The sequence below is a fragment of the Pan paniscus genome, chromosome 7 (genome assembly GCF_029289425.2).
Source record: "Pan paniscus chromosome 7, NHGRI_mPanPan1-v2.0_pri, whole genome shotgun sequence".
In the NCBI taxonomy this organism is placed as follows: Eukaryota; Metazoa; Chordata; class Mammalia; order Primates; family Hominidae; genus Pan; species Pan paniscus.
In genome coordinates this window covers 133,522,428-133,541,562 of record NC_073256.2, presented here as the reverse complement: position 1 = coordinate 133,541,562, position 19,135 = coordinate 133,522,428, and positions in this window count along the sequence as shown.

Below are 19,135 nucleotides of genomic sequence, written 5' to 3'. Positions count from 1 at the left end.
CTGTCACTTAAAATCATGGGACGTTATTATTGGAAGATTCCATTATAGACTCTGAGTCCAATCTCTTGCTCATTGGAGAAAATGTCTAGGAAACGTCCTTGCCATGCTGTGATTCTGTCATTCTGTCATTCAGCTTCTCTCCGAACACCTCTGGGAACAGGCAGCTCTGTGCTAAGTTAGCCCTGACAATTGTTAGGCATTTGTCATTGTTAAACCAGCTCTTTCTGAAAATAAGCCTCGGTCATCCTCTGTATAACATTTCCCCATTTTTTTAAATTCTAAATTACAAGGTTTCATAATATATTAGCTAAAATCAAACAAACCTCAATTTTTCCCAATACAGTTCCTTTAATTATTTGAAGAAAACTCCCCTGCCTCTTCCTAATATCTCTACTCCAGACCCCTTTCCCTAGCCCAGCAAAAAAATCTCTAGTTCTTTGAGCCAGCAGTCCTTTGACTTAGTCTCCAGATGTCTCACTATCCTGGCCTTTCTCATTTGGATATTCTCCTCATCCTGAGACTACAATAAGCCAGATGTGGCCTGAGGAGGGCAGAAACCCTGAAATCATAACTTCTCTTGCATTAGAAATGTTATTTCTGTCATTGCAGCCTAAGTTTGCATTAGCTTTTACAACAGTAGCATTATACTCATGGGTTCTGCTGAACTTGTGGTCTAAAGCCCCAGGCCTTTTTTTTTCCCCCTAGGAAGCACATTTAAGCCATGTATCTCTCATCCTGTCCTTATGTAATTAATTTTTTTTTAAACTGTGCAAAGCTTTTTCCTTTATGCTTTTGTGCCTTTTATCGTGTTGGACTCCAGAAGTGCATGATGGGACCACGGGAGAAAACCACAAGATTCTTGGCTGCTCTGAATGCTGAGAATCTGGAATGGCTTTGGTGAATTACAATAGGAGTTCTACTCAATAAACCCCAAACCCAATGGATATTAAAAACATAAAAACAAGCAAACTGAAAAAAACTCCAAAAGCCACTTGCTGGTGAGAACTGCATTTTACCTTCCTTAATACTAAAACTGGAAGATGAGGAGGGAAAATACCTAAATCCTTGGTAGTTGAGGCCTCCGACTAGGACAGTTTTTCAGTCTTCTGAAAGTTTTTGCCTTCATTCCAGCCTTTCAGTTAGTAGGGGACCTAGTAGATGGGAACATATTTAAAATATGCAGAGTTTTTTCTGGGTTTCTCCTTCTCTGAGCCAATTATCACTTGTTCAACAGCTTTCCCTTTCCTCCATTAGCACATAAGTTACCTTTTGCCTCCAAACCATCTGGAACTCAAATGACTTTCAACTACTTGAACTCTCAAAGCACTTGTTGTTTCCCAGAAACCATTCTCTTCCCACTGGGGAAAATAGTGGGGAGCAGGGGAGACAAAACACATCTCTATTCCGAAAGACCAGGCCAGATCATTGATAAAAGCAGCCTTTTTCTTAACAATTATGTGGCGCTTCATACCCACAGCGTCTTATCTTTCCCTCCGTTTCTCTTTCTTCTGTTGATGACTTTTTAGATTTGCTTTTTCTTTGGGGACTGCAGCAGATGCTGTTGGTACCTGTATTTGTTTGCTAGGATTGCCATAACAAATGCTACAGACTATGTGGCGGAAGCAACAGAAATTTGTTTTCTCATCATTCTGCAGGCTAGAAATCCAAAATCAATGTGTCAACAGGGTTGGTTTCTTCTGAGGCCTTTCTCCCTGGCTTGTGTATTAGTTCGTTTTCACGCTGCTGATGAAGACATACCTGAGACTGGGTAATTTTTAAAGAAAAAGAGGTTTAATGGACTCAGTTCCACGTGGCTGAGGAGGCCTCACAATCATGGCAGAAGGTGAGGAAAGAATGTGCCTACATCTTACATGGCAGCAGGCAAGAGAGAATGAAAACCAAGTGAAAGAGGAAACCCCTTATAAAACCATCAGGTTGGCAGTGCACGGTGGCTCACGTTTGTAATCCCAGCACTTTGGGAGGCCAAGGTGGGCGGATCACCTGAGGTCGGGAGTTCAAGACCAGCCTGACAACATGGCGAAACCCCATCTCTACTAAAAATACAACAATTAGTCATTGTGGTGGCACATGCCTATAATCCCAGTTACTTGGGAGGTTGAGGCAGGAGAATCACTTGAACCCGGGAGGCGGAGGTTGCAGTGAGCCGAGATTGCTCCACTGCACTCCAGCCTGGGCAACAGAGCGAGACTCCATCTCAAAACAAAAACAAAACCATCAGATCTCGTGAGACTTACTACCATGAAAACAGTATGGGAGAAACTACCCCATGATTCAATTATCTCCCACTGTGTCTCTCCCACAGCACAAGGGAATTGTGGGAGCTACAATTCAAGATAAGATTTGGGTGAGGACACAGCCAAACCATATAATCTTGTAGATAGCCACCTTCTCCCTCTATCTTCACATGGTTGTTCCTAGGTGTTTGTCTATGTCTTAATTTCCCTTCATGTAAGGACATCAATCATAATGAATTAAGGCCCACCTTAATGACCTTATTTTACCTTGATTATTGCTTTGAAGACCATATCTCCAAATACAGTCACATTCTGAGGAATTGGAGATTAGAATTCCAACATATGAACCTTGTAGGGGACACAATTCAGTGCATAACAGTACCCCGAACCAGATGCACTTCTCTGGACTTAAGCACTATTTCCTAGCTTCTTTAAGCTTCAGCTTCTGCTGCTAACTGACCACAGCTTCTTCCAGCATCCTTCTCTGAAGAATGCACTTGGTTGACAGGAGCTGCCTAGCATGAAAATGTCAGGAAAGTTGAGAATGCCTCTCTCAACTCTGCCACAGTCAATTTTGACAGATGGTGGGGAGAAGGGAGGTTGCAGGGGGTGCAGTAACTTTTGTAGTAGAATTCCTGCCCCAGAGCCCCCCCTGGGATCAGAATGAGGCTAGACTTCTCCTGTAACTATCTCTGCCTATCTTTTTTTTTTTTTTTTTTTTTGAGATGGAGTCTCACTCTGTCACCCAGGCTGGAGTGCAGTGGTGCGATCTCGGCTCATTGCAACCTCCGCCCCCCTGGGTTCAAGCCATTCTCCTGCCTCAGCCTCCCGAGTAGCTGGGATTACAGGCGCCTGCCACTGTGCCTGGCTAATTTTTCTATTTTTAGTAGAGATGGGGTTTCACCATGTTGATGGTCTCGATCTCTTGACCTCGTGATCCACCTGCCTTGGCCTCCCAAAGTGCTGGGATTACAGGCACGAGCCACTGCGCCAGGCCTCTGCCTATCTTTAATCTCATGTCTATCCAGATTTTTTCATTATCTTGCAGGTTCTCCTGAGAACACTTCCATTTTACATTATTTGCATACATATCTCCATTGCAGGTTCTGCTTCTTGGGAAAACAAAGGCAGACTCCTGCTTTAGTATTATAGCACTTGTTTAAAAATTAAGCACTGCAAAAGAGCATTCAATTTAATTCAGCAAACATTTACTAAGGATGATCTACAAGGCTGAATTTCTTCATTAGATGAGAAGCTTCTTGAGGGCAGGGATGAGGTATAATTGACTCTTTTTCTCTAGTGGCTAGCACAGTGCCAATCTCAATATACATATTTATTGAACAGTGTTCTGTTGTGAAGGCATTATGATGAACATGATGCAGCCTCAACAGCAAACAAGTATACAATTTTCTTGGGAAAAACAAACGTGCTCCAACTCATAACAAATCAAGCTTGAATCTGGAAAGTGCATAAAAAGCAATATGCCAAGTGCTATGGTGGCATGGAGGATCAAAAGCATACTTTCAATTAGAGGAAGATTTCATGAATCTGAATGGAATACACATGTGATCTTAATAGAGAAGAGAAAATAATATTGCTAGCAGCTATTAAATGACTGGTACATGCTAGACACTGTGTAAATTTCTTTGTAAGTATTATATTTAATATTTGTGGAATATCTATGGTATAGAGATTATTATTAGCTCTATCCTACAAAAATATGTCTTGAGACATTAAGTAATGTCTCCTAGCTGGGAAGTAGTGCAGCACAGATTTAAACATATTCCTTTGGGGAAGGATATTGCAGGAAGGAAGAATATGATGAGCACAGATAAAGATTCAGAAAAGAAGTCTACCAATATGAGCTCAAGTGGATGCGATAGGTAAAAAGCCTGAAAAGAGAAATTGGGACCAGGTTATGAGAGACTTGGAATACTATGCTAAAAAATTGGACTTTATTTTATAAACCATGGGGAGCATCCAGAAGATATTTAATTGGAAAGTTGGCTGATAATACTTGTGTCTTAAGAAAATTACTCCAAAAGAAGGAGAGAAAATGAACAAGTACTTTAGCTTGTTCAAAGGAATATGGGTAAATCAATACATTTAAATGTATGTATATTCCTTATGAACTCTTTTCTACCTAGATTTTACTGTGACTGACCCAATATATCTTACATTTACAAGAGATTTTTTAGGAGACTTGATTTCCCATAACTTTAATATTGTGACACTCCTTATTTGACTTTACTATCTGTGCTACTTTTTCCCTGCCCTCCTTGAAATTTTACCTATTCATTTATTTTGGTAAATAGTATAAACCTGTCTTAAAAAATGGCAAATAAGAAGTATGTTTCATGACACCAAGCAAAACATCTTACAGATTCTCTTCCCCTATGTCCATGGAAAGCTCATTCTAAGTATCCTGCCAATTATCCCTAGTTTCTCATTTTATCCTTGTAAACTGCCACAAATCTCTACACACTCTGTTTCTCGTTCCTTTCCTCCCACCTTTCAACCTTTTCAATCTAGTGTTTTCAGAGCCAGTGGTACTCCAGCACTTCTAAAGCAAAAAAAACCCTAATCTTTCTTGGCTCTTTCTGTTTTTCTCCCCATTTGTTATCTAAAATCGAGGAGAAATCTGAGGATAAAGAAGACAACAATTTGTCATCTTTGTCTATCTCTTTCTCTCTCTAATTTATGTGTACTTATTTTGCAATAACTATTGAACTATTTGCAGCCCACCACTCCTTTTCAGTTAAATGGGTCCTGGCAATTGGAGAGACCTGCTTTTGCACTGGGGCGCAGTGGCTGTTGAGCTTCACATGATCAAGGGATGAACGTCTGAACAAGACCGTAACTATTTGTTTTTTATTTTTATTTTACTCCTCGTAAAGGCTTCTCCATAGATGCAGTCACTTTGGACCACCACATTCTTGAATTGCTTGTTTTAGAAATTAAAGGTTACTGTTAATTCAAAAGGAACTAAAAAAATCCTGAAGTTTAATGACGGCCATTAGTACCTCCAAAGGAAGATTCTGCTTTCTTTTTCCATGTATGGGGATGGTTTACTGCATCTCCGATGGTCATCAGATTGTCAGTGACCATGGTAAAACTTCCAGTTTTCCCAGCTGGGAAGGCTTAAAGAAATTGTGATAAGGCAGCCGCCCCTCATATTTCTGTGAAGAGCAGGCATGAAGGAAGGTTTTTATTTAGTTTCTGTGCCTTGCATTGTTTAGCCAGCCACCTGATGTTTCTGCCATGTTGCAAATCTGGAAAATTACTATTTGCTGAAATTTTTCACTGCTTCGATTTATGCAGAGACATAAGACAGTTTCCTGAGTCTGGAGTATTTCTGATTACAAGAAAGAGAATCTGACTATGTTTGATTTCAAGTCCATTCAGTCACATTTTTAAACTGCCAATTTTTTTTTTTAAGTTTTGTCACTTAATGTATTGACCCCACTTCATGAGTTAGGAAAAGAAATAATATAACAATGATCATTTATTTCTCATGTGGAGAAATTGAGTCTGATAATCCAAGTGGTCTGTTTGAAGCTACAGAAGAAAGTACAGACTTTGGAAGATAAACATCGATTAGAAAAAGCTATAAAGAAGGATTTTGTGCATATTTGTTGCTTTATAACTAATTCAGCCTTAAGAATGATTTTTCTGATTTAGGCAACTCTCCTTTGACTACGTTAACCTAACTATTCTACATGCAGCCCATTTTATAGTGGACCAAATGAGCAAAACTCTCTACCTTTGGTTCTTTTCCTTTGTAGCTCCCACAGTACATTGTTACTATTTCGGTTTAATCATGACCACACAACTTGAATTTACTGGTAGGGTTGCCAAATAAAATGCAGGACATTCTGCTGAATTTAAATTTCAGATAAGCCATGAATAAATTTAGTAAAAGTATGTCCCAAAAATGTCATGGGAGATACTTATACCAAAAATTATTCATATTTTATCTGAAATTCAAATTTAACTGAGTATTCTGTATTTTTATTTGCTAAATATGGCAACCATATTTACTGGGAGAGTGATAATTTCATGTAATTTTGTTCTACTCAATAAATTCAGCTGCATACATTTAGCTGTTTTGTAAGTTTTTGTACAAATTTAAAAATTAGGAAAAAGTCTTATTTTAGACTATATATTCCAGTTCGTGATTTTGATTAAACAGCCAGTATAATTAAAGTTCTTTTTAAAAATACATGGCGATTATCTATTTACCTGTTGTGTTCTCTATCTGTTGATGAAACAAAAAATGGAAATCTCACTCATTTTTGTACTATATTATATTGGTATGTAGGATGAGCTTGATAAATTGTTTAATAGACTGCATAATTACCAAATGGTAGGTTGGCACAGCAACAAAAGTGTGTGTATGTGCATGTGTGTATGTGTGCATGTCAAAAGTGTCTAGCATTTTTGAATGCTAACTTTGCATCAGCACTCTGCTAAGAGCACAGTGCCAAAACCTTAGTTCTTATTACCCTTTTATGGAAGAGCCTTTCATTAAAGGATGTTTTAAAACCAATCAAAGGCCATATCTGAGAGGCCATATCAATCAATATATGAGTCAGCTAGATACTACATCCTCCCTTTGTTCTTCTTGTTATTTTTTTTTTTTTTACTTTTTTAATTATACTTTTAGTTCTAGGGTACATGTGCACAATATGCAGGTTTGATACATAGGTATACATGTGCCATGTTGGTTTGCTGCACCTATCAACTCATCATTTACATTGGGTATTTCTCCTAATGCTATCCCTCCGCCAGCCCCCCACCCCACAGCAGGCCCTGGTGTGTGATGTTCCCCGCCCTATGTCCAAGTGATCTCATTGTTCAATTCCCACCTATGAGTGAGGACATGCGGTGTTTGGTTTTCTGTCCTTGTGAAAGTTTGCTGAGAATGATGGTTTCCAGCTTCATCCATGTCTCTGCAAAGGACATGAACTCATCCTTTTTTATGGCTGCATAGTATTCCATGGTATATATGTGCCACATTTTCTTAATCCAGTCTATCATTGATGGACATTTGGGTTGGTTCCAAGTCTTTGGTATTGTGAATAGTGCTGCAATAAACATACGTGTGCATGTGTCTTTATAGTAGCATGATTTGTTGTTCTTATTTATTTATTTTTGAGACAGAGTCTTGCTTTGTCACCCAGGCTGGTGTGCAGTGGTGTAATCTCAGCTCACTGCAACCTCTGCCTCCCGGGTTCAAGTGATTCTCCTGCCTCACCCTTCCGAGTAGCTGGGGCTGCAGGTGTGCACCAACATGCCCAGCTAATTTTTGTATTTTTAGTAGAGATGGGGTTTCACCATGTTGGCCAGGCTGGTCTCGAACTCCTGACCTCAAGTGATCTGCCCGCCTTGGCCTCCCAAAGTGTTGGGATTATAGGCATGAGCCACCGTGCCCTGCCTACATTCTCCCTTTAGAGAGGCTCTAAAAAGAAAATGTCTTAGTAAAAATTACTCATATATTTCATGTGCTTTCCTCATATCTCTGTTACCAAATCTTCATTCCTGAAAGTCAGTGTGTAACCTAATTAGCCAAAATAGTGACAACCATGGCACCCACCACATACGTTCTTTTAGAATCTTGTCTTCCTTGACCAAGAGGCAGAGTCTGTGTCCCTTCTTTCAACCTGTGCAGGCCTTGGCTAACAAAGTATAACTTAAATGGCAGTTTATGATTTTCTACGAAAATGTTCTACTTTGCTCTTTTGACACTCCTGCTCTTAGAACCTGGCCAGATACTACGCTGTGAGTAAGCCCATTCAGCCTGTGGAGATGCCTGCATGGAAACGAACTTCCGTCCTTGGACCCTTGCCCTGTTTTAACTGCCAGCTAGCTGACAGCCAGCCCTAACTTACCAGTCATGCAAGGGAGTCATCTTATAATTGGATTCTCTAGTTGAGTCCTCCCAGCTGAAACCATGTAGAGCAGAGATGCACCCTGTCCAAACTGTAGATTCATGAGCAGAATAAATAATTATTGTTGTTTTAAGTCACTTTGCAGTGGTTTGTCATTGTAGCAATAGATGACTAATAAAGATTTTGGTACCTGGAAGTGGGGTGTTGCTGTAACAAAACCTAAAACATATGGCATTAACTTCAAGACCAGGTAAAAGGCAGGAGCTTCAAGAGCCTTCAACAGATTGTTAGTGAAGGGGGTCCTTGAGTAGAGAGTTAGCAGGAGCCTAACTGGCCTCAAGGAGACTGACAATGAGGGCTTAAAAGAAGTTAGAAAAAAGGAGTGTGTAGTGACACAAACTTTGGCAGCTCTATAGTCTGGGGAAACTTGGAAAACAGGAAATGAACTCAATCATGTAATGATTTCCAGACAAAATATAGTAAGTATCACCTGGCTTCATCTCACTGCCTGTGATAAAATGCAAAAGAGAGAGAAATGAGCTAAAGAATACACTGTTAAATAGAAAGGATCCAGGACTTGATGAGTTTAATAATAAAACTGTTTCTCATTCTTGGCCTCTCCAGACAGAAAGTTCTAAATTAAAAGGCAAAAGATTTATATGATCTGAAGATAAACCAGAGTATAGCAAGTTCTAAATTGAAAAGGACCTTCAGGTCCAATATCAAATCCAGGATAGGACTGTACAATTCTTTGATAAGACCTCACAAAAATCTAAGACCCTGCCTCCTAGACCCTTTAAGAGAGAAAGCAGATTCCTTAGGGACCTGAAGGATGTGCTTTACAAATCATCCCTGTAACCTAGGAGGGCTTCTAAGAATCTGAGGGTGTTTGCCCACAAGGGCAAGAGCACTGAGTAGAGAAAGAGCTAACTAAACAATATTTTTGGATTTATGGCTCTGACTTTAGTCTAATGGAGTAGGTTCATAAATTGATACATAAGCATCCGACAACATTTCTAAAAGAATTATATGAGCTTGTTCTGAAAACCACTGAACAATATAAAATGAGAAAAGGTCTTTGGCAGTGAAATTTTTACATGCAGAGAACAGGCAGAGGAAACTACTCAGCTGCAAATACAGGCAACTTTTTATAGATATATGACTCAAATAAACAGCCAAGATATCAGAGGGTGTAGCCAAGAGGTATGAACTCCCAAGGAGTAGGACTGGGCTTTAATCAAGGAACTGATAACACATAAGGGGCTGGATGTCAGAACTGCAATGAACCCATATCTGCAATCCACCTTTTGTTTTCACAGTTCAAATGGGGGTGTCTATAGATGTTAGCCTATGCCTGCCTCACCATCATATATGGGGTGTGGAAAGGGCCAACAAAGTGGCTCTTTAGTTTGCAGGTCTTTGTATTGAGAATAATGATGCTTAAGAAACTGTACCCAAGGCTGCACCTGAGGAGCTTCATCCACATCTGGGTCTGATTTAACTCCTGATATCCTGGACCTCTTGCCTGAACCCGAAGCCCTAGTAAAATGAGGCTTTGGGGGATTCTTGAAGAAATAGGTGAGTGTGAGAAAGCTGTAAATTGTGGATAAACAGAGGGCTGTGGAATATTGTATTTCCCAGAGATAGCCACAACCTCCCTTGTTTCATGTGCTGTTTTAGAACTTCAGCACTCCATCATCAAATTATCCAAGATGAGCCTATGGCCCCTCCCCTTGAGCTTGGACAGGACTTTATGATTGACTTGACCAATGAAGTATAAAGAAATTTGCCCTGTGCAATTTCTGAGGGTAGGTTATAAAAGTGTCCTGTTTCTTGGGATGCTCATTCCAGACACAGCCACAATGCTATGCAGAAACCCATGTAATCCATACAGGAAAGTGCTTCCGCCAGCTCCCAGGGCTTCCCAGTTAATACTGAATGGACCAAAAACAAATAGATGTCACTGAGCCCTGCCCAATTTGCAAGTTCATGATAAGTAAATACATAAATAAATAAATAATAAATACATTTAAGATTTTGTTTTAAGTCACTAAATTCTGGGGTGGTTATGCCCCAATAGAAAACTGATACACCATATTACAATGATGAAAAAGTCTGGGTGTTTTCAAGGTTTCTATAGCAACATATTTACCAACCAACTTTTAGAATGAATGAGGTCTGTTTGCATTTGGAAAATGTTATGTACCCATATTTTAAATTATTTTAATTTTTTATCAAGTACTACACATGAAATCTTTAAAAAGTCAGTGACAAAAGGATTTTAATACAGATTAATGTTTACTGCCCCCTCCTTCACATGTCATTTCACTTCCCAGTTCAATCTCTTTCAACTCTTTGAGTTATTTCTCCTGATATTGGCCACCATATTTCTAAATAATATTCATGAACTACTATTTCTTGGCTCATGAATTTTAGTTACTAATAAATTTGTTCATCTTTAGGTTAATGGAGGATTTTACCTTTGTGTTAATGGAGGATTTCTGATACTCTAAGACTTTACAATGATTTGCTTACATTAATCACTTTTTTCCAATCAGTCTCATCCTCCCAATAAAATCATATAACAATTTTGCTTTAATACATATTCAATGTATACATCAATTACAACGTGGCAAATATTCAATGTCAAGCCAAGTAGAGTACTACAAGTACACATTGTATTTGGAAAGGAATTAATAAAACTGCTTCCTTTTTCAGTTTCTTAACTTTTTTTAAATATCTGACAAAATCTACATACTCCAATAAATCTGTTAAATGCTTCACAATACAGGTTTTCACAATTTGTTTGTGAAAATTGGCTACACCCTTTGGGATCTTGGCTGTTTATTTTAGTCATATATTCTTTTCTATAAAAAGTGGCTTGTGTTTGCAGCTGAGTAGTTTTCTTTTTGTATGTGTTTGTGTGTCTGGTGTGTGTGTCTGGGGGATAGGATTTTTGCTGCTGTAGTGTTTAACAAGCAATGAATGATGAATGACAAGGAAGAATATGTCTCAAGTTTGGAATGGTGTTTTTTGGAAGAAAACTTATAGGCAGAAGCAGAAGTGAATTATGGTTCCTCTGTTGGCCACGGCCTTCTGAAACAGTGCACCAAGATGTGTTATGGCCAGATATCAGACTTCCAGAGAGGGAAACTGGCCTTTGAATTACAGTGAGTTGTAGTTGAGTTGAATTATAGAGGAAACATGATTAGGGAACCATCAGCCCCTCCCCTGCTATGTTAAGGTACAATGGTCCAAGCCTTGTGGTTGCAGCTATATGACACGGTGAAGCAGTTGCTTTCAGCTGTCATCTGCCATCCTACAGTCTACTAGTATAGTATTTAGCCATACCAAATTTTCACGGAGCGAGTTTAGGTGTCTAAATGCTCCCATTCTGTAGGATGACAACTTTTTCTCTTGTCACCACCTTGCAGGGAATCTGTCTTTCACAATCTATTCCTTATTTCTCCCCTTGAAACTTCCTTCCTAATATGAAATGGTTCTATTTTAGATCTTCTGCACAGCTCACTCTCTCAGACTTACCTCTGACATTACCTTGGGAATCAACTTATCTACTCCCTGGGTTGGGAGTCACTGTTTCCTAGATCCCGTGTTCTTCTCTTTTTTGGACAACTCCCTCATTTTGGTGGAATATATCCTACAGTAGCTGCTCACAAAAGTTTACACGGGAGGAATTTTTTTTTATCCTTTATACATTTGAAATTGTCATTTTTCTACCCTTGCCTGATGGACTGAATGACTAGAGCATTTTAGGTTGAATTTCATGTCATTAGGAAGTTTTTAATACATTATCATATTCTATTTGTCAAGATTGCCCTTGAGAATACTGATATCAATTGGATTCCCTAGGATCTGTGACTAATTTTTTTTAATCCCTAGGGATGTTTAGGGTATATATTTTTACCATTTCTGATACTCTAAGACTTTACAATGATTTGCCCTTGTTTTTCTCACTTATTAGTCTGGATGTTCAGTAGAAGGGTTATGCCCTTCAGCATCAAAAAAATTTTTTATATTATTGCTTTGAAAATTCCCTGTTTCTTATCACCACCATTTTGTCTTTTGTGTGAGATCCTATGTATTGGATGTTGCATCTCCTGGACAGGAGCTTCTAATTTAATTATTTTCTTTTTTTTATCATCCACTTTCTGTTTATTGTTCTACTTCTGAGAGAATTCTTGATTTAGCATTCAACCAGTTCTATTGAATTACTAATTTCAGCTATCACACTTTCAAGTTTCAATTATTTCTTCTTTTTCTACCATAGTTTCTTTTGGATGCCATAATATTCTTGTTTCCTTGATGCAGCATTTTTTTTCTCTATTGGAGATCATTAATTCTATAATTTTTGAAGTTTTCTTTGGTTCCCTACATCATCTGTTTCTTTTGAGTGCCTGGTTTTTCTATTTATTTGTTTTGGTGTTTGTGATACTTTCCTCAAATATCTCGTCACCCTTGACTATCCATTCATGTCTAAAATTGGGCACTTAAAAACGAATTGGAAGCACTGTGGGCTTATAGGGCAATTAGGTAGCCAGTGGGTTTTTTATTGATTTTATTGATTGTTTTTCTCCAGGGTAGTTTCATCAGAAAATATCCTACAGCCTTCTATCTGAAGAGCATGAATAGCTGCTGCTTTTTGTTGGGGCCTTTCAGTAAGTACTTAATTCCCTTGTTTTCAGTATTGAATTTAAATACCTATGCCTAGACTAATGAGGCCAGGGCCTTGCTGGTTCAATTTCCCTTGAGCAGTGGTTTTCAAGCCTTAATATGTATCAGAATCTTTCGGAAGATTAGCCAAGACACAGTTGATTAGACTTCAACTCCCAAACTTCTGACTTAGTAGGTCTGGGGTGAGGCCAGAGAATGCACTCCTAACAAGTTTCCTGATCTGTGGCCTGGGGACCACAGTTTGAGCAACATTGCTCTAGCACATAATCTTCTTGGTTTTTTTTGGGTGGGGGTGTTGGTAGGAGAGAGGGAGTGAAAAGTCTCTGAATGCATGGCATGGTGGTCTAACTTATAACACTGTTAGATATTCCCTCTGTTTCACCATCTCAAGCTTTCCTCCTGATTTCAGTAATATCTGTGCCATCTAATTCTTGAGACCTTCTAGAATGTTTTAGGGGTAAATACGCAAACTTCTTTTTGGCCCAGCCCCTTCTCCCTCTTCTCAGCCTCTCTGAGGAATATTGGATTGACTTGCATCCTCTCTGTTTGGTCTTTTGTAATCTCCCTTTCCAATACCCCTTTCCATCTTTATATTCCAAAGATAAAGATTACCAAGGGCCTCTTTTTCATTGATGGTGGAGTTGGAGTGTCTTCTTTTTCTTCTTGTTGTTTGGGGGTGTTATTTTGAGAAGAATAAAGAAAAGAAACTTTATTAGCATTGCTTTGATGGGGTGTTATTTTTTAATCAAATAACAAGAAGCTTCTTTATTGTCTTGATTTGAGACAGATAAATAAATCCATAATATTTTGATTCTTGCTAGTTTTACTTTTAAAGAGTATTTTTGTGAGAACTCTATTTAAATGGGTGGCAGCATTTAGAAACTGGAAATTGATGCTATACAATAACTTCTGGTTAATCGAAATAGTCCATTGACAGCACAAAATATTTATAATTGTCCAATAAATCGTTTGTACTTAAGAAGGATCTAAACTTTGCACTAAAAACTATAGCTAAAGTGATGATGTTTGTCCTTCTATTTTCTTAAATTTATCTTGATCTTATTTTGCCAGAAATAAGGTTATTTGGTTAATTTTTATTAACCCCAAATTTCAAAGAAATGTAAAATGCTGTCTTAAATAGCTAGAGCCCTGCTACTTAAGGTAGTTGCCAGTATCCATAAATAGCTATTTACATTTAAGTTACTTAAAATTTAAATTTATTTCTTTAGTCATACTAACCTCATTTTTGTTACTCACACATGGCCAGTGGCCACTGTAATGAAAACCTTAGACAAAGAACATTGCCATCATTGCAGAAAGTTCTGTTCGACTTTACAAACATAAAGTCTCCTATAATTACAGAAGGACAAAAGAAAAAAATGGAAAAGAATGATGACTTTCATTTTCATTTTGAACGAAAACAGTCTTTTGTCAATCTTACACATTTTACTTAAGAACCTTAGTTTGAAAATATCAGTGCCTTCAATATATGCCCCAAATGGCCAAACACATTTTTAGCTTGATAGTGGTTATGTGGGAGATGGAAATGATTTATGCCAAAATGCAGGATGGATTTGTGTTAAATCATTTGCATGCTGTTAAGGTGGAGGAATGCTCATGGGGCTGCAACCCACCTCACCCATTTTCCTATCTGTTTAGTGTCTAAAGAAGACATGTTGAAAAGCTGAGCCACTGCAGGTGTGCTTTGTCAACTGGGATTCCAGCTCAGAGTTTCTCAGATCAACACAGTGTGTGGCTTATATGCAAAGTGCCTGCGTTCAGTTGGGAAGTGTGTGTGTCAAGGATAAATGGCTGGTTCCAACGCAGAGCCACACACTCATAGATTCTGGCTGTGTTTGTTGACCTTCAGATACCAATTTAATTCTTTATTGATTAAATAAACATTAGAGGCTATTTATTGGGTCTTTAGGAGCTGTTATCCTAGCCAAAGGATGATATATATGTTTTTTAATCCTGTGGCTAATTTTTTAAATGTTAAAAAAAAAAAGTCTTCTTAGACCTGCCAATGAAAATAAAACATTTCTAACAATTACTTACTCATAAAAAATATACACAGGGAAACAAAATTTCATTATTTCAATATTATAAAACTATTCTTCTGAAGCCAATAAGTGGAAATCATTTAAAAAGATAAGTAGGTAGATAGATAGATGGTAGGTTGAATTGTTGATTTGGGTATCAGCAACTTAATTGCATTAATTATCTCCTTAATTTTGTTAACCACATTAATTAATTAGTGACATTTGAATCTTAGATACTTAAATTTTCTCTTTTCAGTTATCTGGGAAGATGATCCCAGAATAATCTCCCTAAAATGTGTGCAGGTTTTTTTTTTTTTTTTTTTTTTTTTGCTATATAAAACAGCCTGGCTGCCCACATTTTGTTCTATACTACCTAGTTTGCTGCAGAACTGGAGATGTCTACCTAGATTTGTGAATGCCTGGTCTTGACCTAAGGCTAGCTTAGGTATTACTCTGATGATTTTCTGGAATAGGTGGAAATCATCTCTCCTGCACGTCATCTCTAAAGAGCTTTACCCTTCCCTCTCACCTTGTTTGCAGGGACATTCTCCTCAGTGAATGGGATGACCAGGCTGCTAAGATTTAGGGGGAAAATAATCCAGTAAGGCTCACTCAAAATCAATTGGAATTTTATAATGTAGGTACAAGTTAGCTACAAATCAGCAAGATAACATCATGACAGAATTTAAATTTATAGAATCTGCTATATTTTAAACTTGTCTGTTTTTTTTTTGTTTCTAGAGACTATAGTAATAGGAAAATAACAGAACAAAATAGACATCATAACCATAATGATCATCACTGAATACTTGATATGTACCAAGCACAGTGTCTCATGCTATGTACATAATATATTAAGTGCACTTAGAACTTCTAGTTAATCTATTGGATAAAGATTGTTATTTCCATTTTACAGAGAAGAACAATGAAGCTTATTTTAGCACCTGGACCAATGTTCTAGCTAGTAAGTGATGGTATTCAGGACCCAAATTTGTCAAACTCTACAAATCTTTCTCATAATGACTATGCTAGGCATTCAGCATAACTAGTGAATTTAGGAGGGACAGGACTATGGAGACTTGAAATACCCTGTGGGATAGAAGTTAAACAGGTTTATACAAGATCATTTTTTAAATTCTCAGGAAATACAAATTTTCTAAGAAATATAGTAAATTCCTGATGTATTCCAAGCACCTACAAGAGCAACTGGAACATAATGAATATTCAATAAATAAATTGACTTAGGGTCACTATATAACTGTTACAACTTGAGATATTCTGAGAGACCTTTAAAGCTGATACAAAGTGTGCCTATTTTTACTTGCATGAGACACATACCTTGGTCTATGCAATTACTGTGCAACTCAGAGAATCTGTTCATGTACGTGTATATACCTTCTCCCATCATATTAGATATAAATTAGTGACTTTACAAGCTCTCTGTAGGACAATATGTATGGCATTAAAAGACAATTCAGTCTATAATTAGTAGGGACTAGTACATTTAGGGACTCATATTGTTGAAAAAGAGCAAGTTTATTGGTATGAGTCTGTAGTAGATATTTCAATTGTCCTCATTACCTCAGGACAGTATTTTACTTTGCCTACACCTTCCAATATTCTTGAAAACGTGAAGTATTCTCTAAAATAAGGTGAACTGATTTTCAATAGAGACAATAACATCCTGAATCTATCCTCCCCTTGGTTAAACGGTACCTGCCAGAATCTTTTGGGATCAGGATCATGTGTCTCCATGATTATTTAACAACTCTTAATCCACTGGAATATTTTACATCTTAGTTGTATATCAGTTTCTTATTGTTCCTTTAACAAGTTACCACGGATTTACAAGTGATTTGAAATAACATCAATTTATTGTTTTATAGTTTTGGATAACAGAAGTCCTAAATGGGTCTCACTGGGCTAAAATCAAGATGTGTTATGGCTGTGTTGTTTTCTGGACACTGTAGGGAGAATCCCTCTGCTAGCTTTTGTCAGTTTCAAGTTCCTATTCCTTGTCCCATGGCCTCCTTTCCTCCTCAAAGCCAACAATGACCAGTCAAGTCTTTCTCATATGGTGCCACTCTGACACTGACCCTTCTGTCTACATCTACGATTAAGGACCCTTGTGATTATAATGGACCTGCCTGGATAATTCAGAATAATCTTTCTAGTTTAAGATAAGCTAATTAACAAACTTAATTTTATCTGCTGTCTTAATTTCCCTTTGCCATGTAATGTAGCATATTCACAAGTTCTGGGAATTAGGACATGGACATCATTGGAAGGCCGATATTCTGCCTACCACAGAGAGATAACAGTATGGAGTTATTAAGTAACATACTTGCATGTAAATCCCAACTCTACATTAGCTGTTTGATCTTGGGCAAGTTACTTAATCTCCTTGAGTTGCCTGGATGGCAAAACTAAGTTAATAATTACTACTAGTCAGGATTGTCAAGAAGATGCTCTAAGTATTGGAGAATTTGGGAGTCTGACACATGAAGAATTATCTTGTTTAGTGTGTCATCCTATTAATATTTGAAAAAAATCCTTCTCAAATACATATTGTAGGTTATAGAATGCTTAGATATCCTTTATTCTTCTCAGGTGAAAGGAGTGAAATTCACCCACTTATCACCTTCTTTATAGCTCATTGCCTAGTCCTGTCTCAAACATGATCACTGAGTATGGGCCTATTATCTGTCTTTTTCTTCATCAGTTCACCATGAAGATACTGCATTGTGGCACAGTCCTTGAAGAGACAAGGTTAATGAACTTGCAACAGTTAGAAAAAAATTGATGGATAAATTGTGCTGACCAAGATTACCATTAAAGTTCAAGAAGGTGATAGATCTATAAAGAATAGTGTAATTGCTGAAACCTTTAATGCAACATAGAGTGTATTGAAAGATACTTTCAAACAAAAGGAAAAACATTAGCAAAAATGAAAAGTAATGGATGAGAGACTGAACATGGAATATAGGAGAAGACAAGTGGCAGGAGGGAATAAAGAGCTCGCTGACAGAGTAGAGGCTATGTTAAAGTTATAAAGAGCACTGTGTAACATGGAATGTAGATGTGTGTTATAAAGAAACTTGAAACAAGGTAAGAAAGTCCAGGGAAAAATAGACACTGAACATTATTGATTAGAAGTTAATAAAGGTGAGGAAGTTGAGTTTGGAAGGAGATGAACTTGTAGACACCAGAAATAAGTATGGAACTTGAGTCATAATTCCTTCCTCTACTAAATAAATCAAAAATTGATATATGCTAATGCATGAATAATTGGAGGTAGATTCTCTTTCTTCTCTGTCTCATTCAAGCATTTCTACTTATATCAGAACTTTTAGAGAAAGAAAATTTGATCCATTAAGAGACTAAGAGGTGTCCTGAGAGATATGAGCCTTTTATAAAAATCACTATGAGGGAATATAAAAAGAAGGTAAGAGAGATATTTATTAAACAAAACAAAGCAAGCACTGCCCTTGAGATGAATTTGCTCTTTGCAACCCGATGTGGTACATATCTGTTATCTTTAATTCAAGTGTCATTTCTGGAAAGAGTGTATATTTATAGAATTCTGCTGACTAACTGGTGAATTTAGAAAAATAATGCACTTCTGAGATCCTCAGATTTCTTCATTTTTAATATTGGACTCATACTCATTACCTAATAGGGATTTTATGAGGATAACTACAATCTGAATAACTTACTTCATCAGTGAGACTGGTTCCTAAACAATTACTGGGTAGTCTAAGCAAGAAAATAATTCATTGGAAGGATATAGGGCAATTCACATGATTGAAAAGGAGAGCAAATGAGGGCAAGTCCAGACATTTAAGGAGAAAGAACAAAAAGTTTGTGTTTTCAAGTGGTTACCATTGGAATATCTCAGTCCTACATGAATTCTGTCCTTATATCACTCTGTTCAGAATCCAAATTCCTAGGGGAAACAGGGTCTCTGATGAGCCCAATGTCAAAGCAAAAATTTCACTGGACAAAATTAAACAGGCAAAGAAGACTTTATTCGAGGACATTGCAGCAGGGGAGAGACACCAGAACTGAGTCTGAACTCAACTTTGCAGGAACAAGGGCAATAGGGTTTTTAAGGAATGGGGTGTAAAAAAGAACTGGAGTTTTAAAAAAGAACTAAGGTTTTAAGAACCTCTTTGGAGATTATAGGTTATCTGTTTACTAATTGGCTTTCCCCAAAAGAAAGGTCAACTTTCTCTTATTTTCATGGCAGGAGGTG